Here is an 11,632-nt window from a genome sequence, read left to right as displayed (position 1 = left end):
AGCACTCAAAAAAAGCTGCTGACATTGAATCATTTGAGGTTTTATATTTTCAGAATAGAGCTATTTAATCTGTGTGAAACATTTTTATTATTTAGGCAACTCATACTATGTAGTCAGCATCATTTTCTCTGTTTTGTTTTCAGTGGGATTGACTCAGAGAAATTATTACAGTTAATAACTACATAATGTCTTGTTGGAAGTTTTAGATAATAATCCTACAAAAAAGCTAACAGAAAAAATTGGCAAAGATTTCAACTAGATTTCAGTTCAACCAAACCAGTTACTCAAATAATGATTTAATAAAGCTTAGCTATCAGATTTTTAATGAAAATATGCTTTTCATTCTCCCTGTCAAGCTAACTATAAATCCAAATTTAATGTGAAAAAGTTGAGGGAGATGAAAATTAATTTTTAACACAAGAACAATACAATGAAAATGGGAGATGTGATTTCCAAGACAATGAACTTAAAGAATGGTGAAAGTCTTCTATTAAAGAACAAGCATCCCTCGTGAGAGGTCTTAACATGTGTTTTTTGCCTTTGTCAAAGCCAGGATGAATAATGACCAGGATGGACTGCAGTAATATGTGACATCAACTTAATTTGAATTTAAGATAGATGATTAATAATTCTATAGGACATATTAGCAGGAATATATTTAGTGTATTTCAGATGACTAATGGGATGTACACTAATTATTTATTATTGCCCTGATATTCCAATTTAATTAGGTATCCTCTTCATGTGCTTGATAAAGCCATCCTGAAACAATCCCAGAACCTAACAGTTCTCCACAACCTACTCTCCTTGCTTTCTGTGGTTTGTGCAGAGCTCGATGCTGCACTGGTGAGGACACTGATGACTAAGATGGTGCATTTCCAAACACTTCTCACCCTCAACAGCTGGGACTCGGGAGCAGGGCACCTATGGGGTAGCAGGGGTAGACATGGCATGCATGGAACAAAGATGGGTGTTAAGAAGGAAAGAAAGACATGCTCAAACAATACCAAGCTCAATGAATCTTAAATAAAGAGTCTGCCAGCTCCTCATCTGCCTCCCCGAGAACTGTGAGGAACTGAGGTTTCTATGCGTGTGACTGCTGGGTTTCTTACTCCACTCTGGATGGACAGGTTTGTGGAGGGGGACGAGAAGGCAAGATGAAGCCAGAGACCCACTCTTCCCTGCAATTGTGCAGGCTCCATCCACCCTACATCTGTAAAATATGCATCCACTGCTCATGGAAATGCAGGGTCCCCAGAACTCTAGTGTGTGGAAAGCTGTCAGCTGTGTGCCCACAGCTTCTTAATACTACCCTCCTCTTGAGGGTCAAGTGTTCCTCCAGCAGCAAGACAGCTGAGTTAGCACCCTAGCAGAGAGGCCAGGGGCCACCAGGAAGCACAACAATTCCAGTTTGGCTAGAATTCGAGGAATGGATCATTTCAGTCTTGCACATATTTTAAATGTAATTTAATATTTAGAGTGGTCCAACTGTAGAAATATGTATTATGTGTGACCAGATTATCAAATACAATTCAGCAAGAGAAGTTGGGAAATGTGAGAATATAAAGAGGAACACAAAGGAGCTGTGTGCACATTCAATCTGTGCTGTGTTGTACTGATCACCGAACCTGTGCTTATTAAAATCACTTCACTTACTGCATAAAGTTGCAGAGCTTCTGCAGGGCAAATGACATAGCTAGCAAGATCAATAGAAAGCCCACGGATCTTTACTAGCCATACAACGGACAAGGGTCTCATATCTAAAATATACTTGGAACTCAAAAAATTAAACCACCCAACAACAAATCCTCAAAGAAACAACTGCCCAATAAATAAGTGGGCAAAAGACTTAAAGAGAAACTTCTCTGAAGAAGAAAGAAGGATGGCCAATACACACATGAAGAAATGTTCAACATCCCTAGCCATAAAAGAAATGCAAATCAAAACAACATTGAGATATCACCTCACTCCAGTTAGAACGGCAAAAATCAAGAACTCTAACAACAACAGATGCTGGAGGGGATGTGGACAGAAAGGAACTTTACTTCATTGTTGGTGGGAATGTAAACTTGTTCAATCACTTTGGAAAGCAGTATGGAGGTTCCTCAAAAGACTTCACATAGAACTCCCCTATGACCCAGCAATCCCACTTTTGGGCATTTACCCAAATGTTTACAAAGAAGACCACACTAAAGCTACCAGCACAACTATGTTTATTGCAGCATTATTTACCATAGCTAAGATATGGAACCAACCAAGATGCCCCTCCGTAGATGAATGGATCAAGAAAATGTGGTATATATACACAATGGAATTCTATGCCTCCATCAGAAAGAATGACATTGCCCCATTTGTTAGGAAATGGAAAAACTTGGAAAAAATTATATTAAGTGAAGTAAGCCAGGCCCAAAGAAACATAGGTCCCATGGTTTCCCTTATTTGCAATATCTAGTATATGTAGGAGTCAAGCGGAAAAGGTCAGATAATGTGATGTCAGGAAAATGAACCCTTAGATATGTATTTTAATGTTTTTTTTCTTTCATGCATGTGTTTCTAACGCATTTATCAGATTATCTCTTTGTTGCTTTGTATGTCCCTCCCCCACAGTATAACCCCTGCTTTCACTATATTTGATGTCAGTATAACTTGTGGAGGAGATGGGGAAAAACCAGTTGTTTAAGGATACAGGCGGACCTGTTGCAACAATGAGAAGTACAAGTCATCATGTCCAAAATGAGCTTTACAACGTCGTTGGGGGGGGGAGGGGAGGGGGGGAAAGGAGAAGGATTGGGATTGGGGGGGAGGGGGGAGGCTGGGAAGGGATGTGAAGGGTAAACCAAAGGAGGAGGCTGCAATGCTTGGTAAGAAATGTATGCATTATCTTGCCCATGTAATTGTAACCCTCTGTACAGTATGTTCACATATAAAATTAAATTAAAAAAATAAAATAAAATCACTTCACTTGACAGGCTTTTTGTGAAGTGTTTCTATTAGTAAAATCCTAAAGACTTTGCTTGGATGAAAGGGAGAGGGGAAGACCTCTCATTAAAACTAGATTAAAAATTATGTTTGCTATTCACTGAAAAGAAATGTAACAGTCCCACTGCCCATTTAAGATCAAACTTGAAAGTTTATTCACACAAGGAGACCCTCCCATGCTGAGTTGCTCAACTAAACTTCAAACTTTATGAGTTTATGATGGTTTCAAAAAAATCTAAAGATAAGATTATGTATATTTATGTTTGGTATAAGTAACTATATAGTTTTGAAATCAAAGTCAGTTTTGCACACTATCTCTGGTTTATTACCTCCCTCTTCCCTTCTCTCTTTCCCTTCCTCCTCTCTCTTTTCTCTCTCCTCTCTTCACTCTCTGCCTCTGTCTCTGACCTTCACATATGCACACACACAGCATATATATATACATATATATATATATAGATAGATAGATAGAGAGAGAGAGAGAGAGAGAGAGAGAGAGAGAGAGAGAGACTCATAGATCTCTATGTTCCATGAACACAAACTTTTAAACACTTATTGTAATGACAAATTGTCTCCCTAGATTGTAGTATAGTAATAAAATGACAGGTCTTAAGCAGAAGCATAACACCCGTTGTTATTAAAGCAATTCAACAAGAACCTCAATAAAATACCAACCCCATCTTCTAGGATGACGCTCTTGCAATTCACCAAACTAAGCTTTGGACTTTACTAGTTGAATGAGAATGACTTAGCTGCTTCGTAAAATATATATCTTATCCTAACACAATAAAATCTGCATTCACCATAATTTTGCACATGAATATTAATGATGGATTTGTATTAGCAAACCCAAATAAGCCCTAACTGGAGAATGATACAAAGTGATAATGAGATGTTATAAGTGAGAAATGATGATCCTTATATCAAAGTTATAATTAATGGTGTGTAACAAATGACTAAAAGCAGCTTGATGAAGTCTCATTTATATTTTTATTTTCTTGGGCAGTTCTGGCTTCCTACCTGATAAAAAACATTGACTACTCCAAGGTCAGAGTACTTTCTCTCTTAAGAGTTCTGGCATTTACATTTAGGATTTGCTAATCTTTAGACAGTCAAGGTCCCCAGAGGCCCACTTAAGTCCTGCTCCCCAGATGGAGATGTGTAGCTCAGTGGTAGAGGTTTGCCTGGCTGCTTAAAGACCTGATTTCCAGAACTTCCAGAAAAAAAATCCTTTAGGACACTGGGCCTACAAATAGTTTTCTATGTCACTGAGACATTTCTGTAAAGAGGACTGAGAGATGTTTGTCTCTTTCTTTTCTTCCTTTTATTTTTAGCTCATAACACAGCTACCATTCATTCTTGAAATTATGTGCTGCTTTACCAAAGGACCAAACTTAGGGGCCACTTGGTCATGCTATGGTACCTTTAGAAACAACAATGACAAAAATACACTTGTTTTACTTTTAAATTAATTATCTCAGATAACTGGTTATAGCACTGAAAATCTGATTAACACAGGACCCCTCCATAATAAATACAATGCTTAAAATAAGGAAAGGCTCTGGTTCAATTGTTTTACCCATGTCTGTGGAAAATATATTCTTTCCCCCAGTAGATTGTTTTGGTCTCTTAACCCAAAATAATTTATGTTAATGCCTGTCTATCTATCTGACATATACATATAAAATGCATACACATTTAGGATGTGCTTCAAGATTTTCCAGGTTTGAGGACCATAATAAAACCTCTCAGCAAGCAAGGAAACTAGGAAGATGAAAATACTGATCTGTTTATCTGACTTTCTACTCATAATAGGCTATTTAATTAATGTAGTCTTAAACAGTTTAATGTCATAAATAAGTACAATCTTTAATTCCAATAATTATCAGCTATTCTAAATCCACTGCATTTCAGAATACATTTTAATTGAATTAAGAATCTATGGGAAAAAAAGTCTGCTTTGCTTTTATCTGGTTTCACTATGTCTAATAACCTGGAAATACTTGATATTGTGACAATATGATCCTTCCAGTCCAGGAACATGACATAACTTTCTATTTATTTGAATCTTTTTCAAGAGCATTTTGTAAGAAAATGTGTAAGGAACTTACACATCTTCCATAAGGCTTATTTCTATGTATTACTTGATGAACATTGTGCTATTAGAAAAAGAATGGTTTTATTTCATTTTCTAATTGTTCTTTTCCAGTTTATAGAAATATAAATGACACTGATGTTGACAATAAATTGCATCTCATTTCTAAGTTGTAGATTCCTTGGGATTTCCAAGATCATTCTCTGAAAGAAGGCTGTTTTAATTTTCTTTTCCATTCTTCATAGCTCTTTTTCTTATCTTATTGCAATGGCCTCCCAGATGCATCTGATAGCAATGGTTTGAAAAGATGTTCTTACCTCAATCTTGAACTTATGGTAGAAGCTTTATTTACTTCCTACATTTTTTGCACAAGATTCTCCAGTTGAAAGTGTATTGAAAGTTACCATGAGTAGGCACTGAATGCCTCCCATTTTTTCTCATATATTGGGATTAATTAGTTTTTCATTTAACTTGTTAATGAGAATTATTTCCTTGAATAAATTCATTTTCTTGTAGAAAAAATTTTACTTGTTCATTCATGGTATGCAATCGTTTTATGTATTTATGACTCCATTTGAAAAAATTGGGCTTGGAATTTTCTTATCTATATCTTGGAGTTTTTGTGTCTTTGTCTTGTAAAACTTGTATCTATGTCTTGGAATTCTTGTGTCTGTAGCTTTTTCATAGCTCCTGAGCTTGATTTTGCTATTGAAGCTATGGCATCCTCACAAAATAAGCTGAAAGTGGTTCCTCTTCTGCTACTTCGAAGGAGTGTGTGGTTTTTCTTTTCCTAAATGCTAATAATATCTTTTGAATTCATTCATTTTATCTATCATTTTTAATATGTTCTTTTAACTGACTTCAATACTATTTCTCTCATTAATTTGGGGTTTAGCTAGGACTTATACTACTTTATCAAAGAGGAAGGTTATAGATTTGGGAACTTGGTTCCTGTCCAATGTAATCATTAAATGCCAGCGATGAAACTCAGTGGTGCAGGCCTTCCTCATATGTGCCAGAATCTGAGGTTAAAACACCAGAACTGAGAAAAATCCTAGACTATTTACTTTCATTATTCATTTAGCTAGACACTCAGTTTTTTTTAATTTTTAATTTGATAGCATTACAGTCAGAGAACAGTCATTAAAATTGCACAAATTTACAGCTTAATACCTCGTCTGTCTTAGAAAACAATCCACATGCTTTGATACAATCATATATTTTGTTGATATGTATATTTTGCAAATATAAATTAGACAGAGCCAGTTTATTATCTATCCAAGTCTTTGTTTTTGCCAGTCCTGGGGCTTGATTGGGTTTGAGCACTGTTCCTGAGCTTCTTTTCCTCAAGGCTAGCACTCTACTATTTACAGCTTTTTCTGTTTATGTTATTCAGGTCTTTTAATGTTGATATTTTGGGTACTGTTTCTAAATTGAAAGACAGGTGTTCAGTGTTCCACTAGTGACAAATAGTATATAATTCCCCTTAGTTTTATCCATCATTGCTTCATGTATTTGTTCTTAAGTACATTATTTACATTTTAATTGACCTTTCTGCAATAATAAAGCATCTTCTTTAACAAGGTAATTCTTTTTTTGAAGTCTGATTTGTTTTCTGTGTAGCTACATCAATTCACTTTTAGCAGGGTACAATTTTCATACTTTAACTTTTGCCCACTCATATTTTAATGTTCAAAGTGTGATTTTTTTAACCAATTGTAGTTACCTGTACACTTAAATATATGTGCTATTATTGTTCATTGATCTGGGGGAATTATCTGGTCACCCTGCTTCTACTCTTCCTTTCAAATATTATATCTGTCAATCTCTTCTGCTAGGGTTAAAATCTACCAATGTTGGGTATTTTACATTGAGTCTCAGATCTTGAATGCTCTCCTTCTTTTCTCTTTTTCTAAATACCTTCAGTTTTGGGAGTTTCTACTGATCTGATTGGACCATAAAAATATTCTCTATTCTGCTATGTTTCTCATTTTTAAAATTCAATTTGATTTTTATCTCTGCTGAAATTCCTTGTCAATTGTTTACTCTCACTTACTTTTTTATTTTATTTTTATTTTTTATCAGTTGTGAGGCCTGAACTCTGGACCTGAGCGCTATCCTTCAGCTCTTCAGCTCAAGGCTAGCATTCTACCACTTGAGCCACAGCACCACTTCCAGCTTTTTCTGCTTATGTGGTGATAAGGAATTGAACTCAGAGCCTCATGCATGCAAGACAAGTACTCTACCACTAAGCCACCTTCCCAGCCCTACATTTTTATTCTTTGAGACTCTTTTTACCCAGTTACTTTAGAATCCCACCATGAAAATTCCAACATGTACATGAAAATTCCATCATTACATCTGGGTTTATTGGTTAATCACATATTGATGAAACATGCTATTTCTTTGTGTGTATTCTTCCTTGGCTTTTTTTGTTACTTTATACCAAAAACTGAATATTAACTCATGCAATTCAGCCATTTTCTTATTATCCACACTGCTGTGTCCTTCTCTTCTACCTGGGCTCTATAGATGGACCAAAGCCTAACTCATCTCAGAGCTCATCACGATTGGCATTTTAGGTTGTATTGTGTTCAGTAATACGACCACCACGAGCTGGTGGTCCTTGTCAGAAGGAAGCAGCACCTCTGTGAACGTCATTTCCCTGGTGGAAGCAGCAGCTCTGTCTTCCTCTATGCGTGACCAGACAAAGGCCACGGAGAGGACATGCAGCACGGCAAACTACTGACAGTTCCAGAAGTATCGGTGGAATGATGGGACATCAGAGCTCCTCTCCATGACAGCAGCAGTGGGGGCCTGAATGCTCCCAGCCTCCATGGCCATTGATCACACAGCCCAGGGCAGGTCTCTGTGCTAAACTATTCACTCCCCCACCAGTCTTTTCAGGCTGCGGCAATCGCTGCGTCTGAGGGTTGTGCATGCCACACTTTAATTCTGTCCCCTTGACTGGTGACTCACTGTCACAAAATTTGACTCTGAGAGTAGTACCTCCAGATGGAGTCCCGGCAATGACCTCAGTGACCTCAAAATAGGGGAGAAGGTCTGTCTAGAGTATACGCTGTCAAGATTGTCCCTTAAATTATCTCCTCAGGTCATTTGGGATAGAAGCTTGATGATGATCCCATGAGAGTAAGTGTTATTAGGAACTATGGGTAAGTAACTTCAGTTTGGTGAGATGAAACTAATTTTTGAGTCTGTCTGTGCTATAATGTTGTTTGCATTACTGAACACCTGAAAATGGTTAACATGGTAACTGCTGTGTGAAACACGCTTTGCCAGACCCAATATCTATAGCATGCATTTTCCTTAAGACCAATGGAGAAAGAAAAACCACCTCAAAGTCTTACAATTTCAAATCAAGGTACAATTAGTAAATCAGAGAACTGCTCTGAGAAGCCTTAAATAATATCTTATCATCAGAGCTTATATAACTTGAAATCATGCCCAGACTTTCATATTACAAGTGACACAATTACAATGAACTTATACGATATCCAGTTTCTTCCATAAAAATTAGAGCATCGATTTGGATTGTCTGAAATTGGGAGAAAGGTATGTAAGGGTATTTGGAATCTGAGAACCACAAAAACCTTTCCATTACCCACAAGGTCGCTTGGACTCAGATGACACAAAGCAGCCTCTGATTCTTTAGGAATGAGTCTCAAGCTGCAGGACTACTGGCACTATTCACCTGCCAGAGGGTGACAGGGACACACAGTGGGCACTTGGGCTGCACAGTGATCCGAAGGCTCTGGCCTGAGGACTCTTGGCAGGGCACGGAGCTCATGGACCAATACAGCTGTCACAGAGCCGGAATATCCTCTGATTACATGAACCAGGAAGCAGTGAGGGCAGAGGAGCCAAAATTGACTCCAGGGTCCTGAAGAGTCACCGCTCCCTGCACACATCCCAGAGCCACCAGCCCCTGCTTCCCTTAGGAAAGAATACTGCCCCACTCCCAAGAGGATACTTCCTGTGTTTTTACTTCATGTCTTCTTCAGCTACTAAGGTGCATACATGCAAAGAAAAGAAACAAGCTTCTATGCCTCCATCAGAAAGAATGACATTGCCCCATTTGTTAGGAAATGGAAAGGCTTGGAAAAAATTATATTAAGTGAAGTAAGCCAGGCCCAAAGAAACATAGGTCCCATGGTTTCCCTTATTTGCAATATCTAGTATATGTCTGAGTCAAGCAGAAAAGGTCAGATAAGTTGATGTTAGGGAAATGAACCCTAAGAAATGTATTCAAATGCTTTTTTTCTTTCATGCGATTGTTTCTAACACTTAAGATTATTTCTTTGATGCTTTGTATGTCCCTCCCCCACAGTATAATCCCTGATTATACTGTATTTGATTCACTGTATTTGATGTTGGTATAATTTGTGGAAGGGAAGGGGAAAAACAAATTGTTTAAATAGGGATACAGGTGGACCCATTGCAACAATGAGATGTACAAGTTGTTATGTCGAAAACGAACTTTACAACTTTGGTGCGGAGGGGCGGGGTGGGGAGGGTTGGGTGGGGGGATGGGGGGGGAGGATGGGAAGGGATGGGAAGGAGAAACAAAGGAGGAGGCTACAATGCTTGATAAGAAATGTACTCATTATCTTGCCCATGTAATTGTAACCTCTCTGTACAGTATTTTCACAATTAAAAAAAAAAAAAGAAAAGAAAGCAAGCAAGCTCAGAGCTCTGGAGGTTACTTGATACCGACTCTTGGTGACGCTAAGACCCCATCCAAACCCTGGCCATCTGAGGCAATGACATGTGTCTATGCAAATTTTAAAAAACACCCATCAGTGGCTGGGAAGGTGGCTCAGTGGTAGAGTGCTTTCCTCACATGCACGAAGCCCTGGGTTTGATTACTCAGCACCACATAAGCAGAAAAAGTCAGAAGTGGCGCTGTGGCTCAAGTGGTAGAGCACTAGCCTTGAGCTGAAGAACTGAGGGACAGTGCCCAGGTCCAGAGTTTAGGCCGCACAACCAACCAAAAAAAAGAGTGTCCCTGAGGATCTGCGGGTGTCACTCACCTCCTTGTCCTACATGTGATCCTGAGGCTTGTGTAGAAAAAGATGATAGTAACAGGGACGGCTGATACCCCTGGCTTCAGCAGTGAACTGCTCACCAAGGTTGATCTGGTCTGGGTCTACTGACCACCCTCCTGCCAATACTGGAGGCTGTCTGAGCTGCAGAATGGCTTCATTCTGGTAAGGAGCAGCCAACCACCTGTGGCAGGTTGATGATGTGTGGCCCCTCGGCTCCAGTGTTTTACCCTCAAAAGAGCACACAACTGTTTTGAGTGTGAATGTGCCTTCCCCTGCCACGGACCTGCCAGTGCCACCATCCCAGGCTGTATGATGCTACATTTGCTGCCTAGATATTATACCTCCAAAGAACACATTTTTCACAGAAAAAGAGGGGCTGCTGGGGCTTCACATGCATGGTTTCACTGATTTTGCCACATCCAGAAGCTGCCTGCCTTATGTAACTTTGGACTAACTCATGGAAGACTTAGTTAAAGCTTTAGTTTGTAACTTTAGCTGGAATGTTATATAAAAGATGTGGTATAATTCTCTGAATTAGCAACGCATGCATAGTGCTGAACTGGTTCCACTGCCAGACAGCGAACCATTACGCACAGCAGATTAACACAACATTCGTTTAGTGTCTAACAGGTTCTGTGGATAAGGACCTGCGGCTGGCTGAGTCATCTAAGCGTGGGGCTGTGTCTCTCCCAATAACTCAGGTTCTTACTGTCCCAAACCCATGTGCTATGGGGTGCATCTGTGGAATTCATGAGCTCAAGCTCTGCCTTCTAGAACCCCTCATAAGAGCACAAGCACACCCAGGTGCTTTTGATCAGTGCAAATGATTAGAGAATATTAATTATCTAAGGAAAAGCCCCTTTGCTACAGTGATATAAGGTGCCCTAATCATGGTGTGGCATGCTCACTCTCAAGGGGAAAGGGTCCTGCTAGGGTTCTGGCTACCACAGTGGAGAATTGTACTACAGCCAGATCACAGGACCCTGATGGTGTAGGAGTTTCGACCCCTGAGAAAAACAAGTGCAGACAAGCAGGCTTTGGTAGCGGCAAAGCCAAGGAGAACCAGAACACCCATTTTTCATGCAAATTGTCAAACAGGAACAAACAGCAAGGGACTGAAATCTAGGACCCAGCAGCATGTAGGGATGAAAATTCAAGAAGAATATCTGGACCCTTAAAAGTAAAATGTCTGGGGCTGGAAAGGTGGCTCAGTGGTAGAGCGCTTGCCTCACATGCATGAGGCCCTGGGTTCCATTTGTCAGCACCCCACAAACACAAAGAGCAGAAGTGGCAATGTGGCTCAAGTGGTAGAGTGCTAGCCTTGAGCTGAAGAGCTGAGGGACAGTACCTAGGCCCAGAGTTTAGGGCCCATGACCAACAAATAAAAAAAAAAAAAAAAAGCAGTGTCTGCAATTTTTATTTTTCACATTAAGAGAGAATCAGTGTTACCTATTTATACATATCCATCTATGTATGTCCTTTTGTTTCCATA

This window comes from Dipodomys merriami, unplaced genomic scaffold, assembly GCF_024711535.1.
Source record: "Dipodomys merriami isolate MVZ:Mamm:240054 unplaced genomic scaffold, mDipMer1.0.p SCAF_8, whole genome shotgun sequence".
Taxonomy (NCBI): domain Eukaryota; kingdom Metazoa; phylum Chordata; class Mammalia; order Rodentia; family Heteromyidae; genus Dipodomys; species Dipodomys merriami.
The sequence above is the reverse complement of the archived record's forward strand: the minus strand, read 5'-3'. Positions refer to the sequence as shown.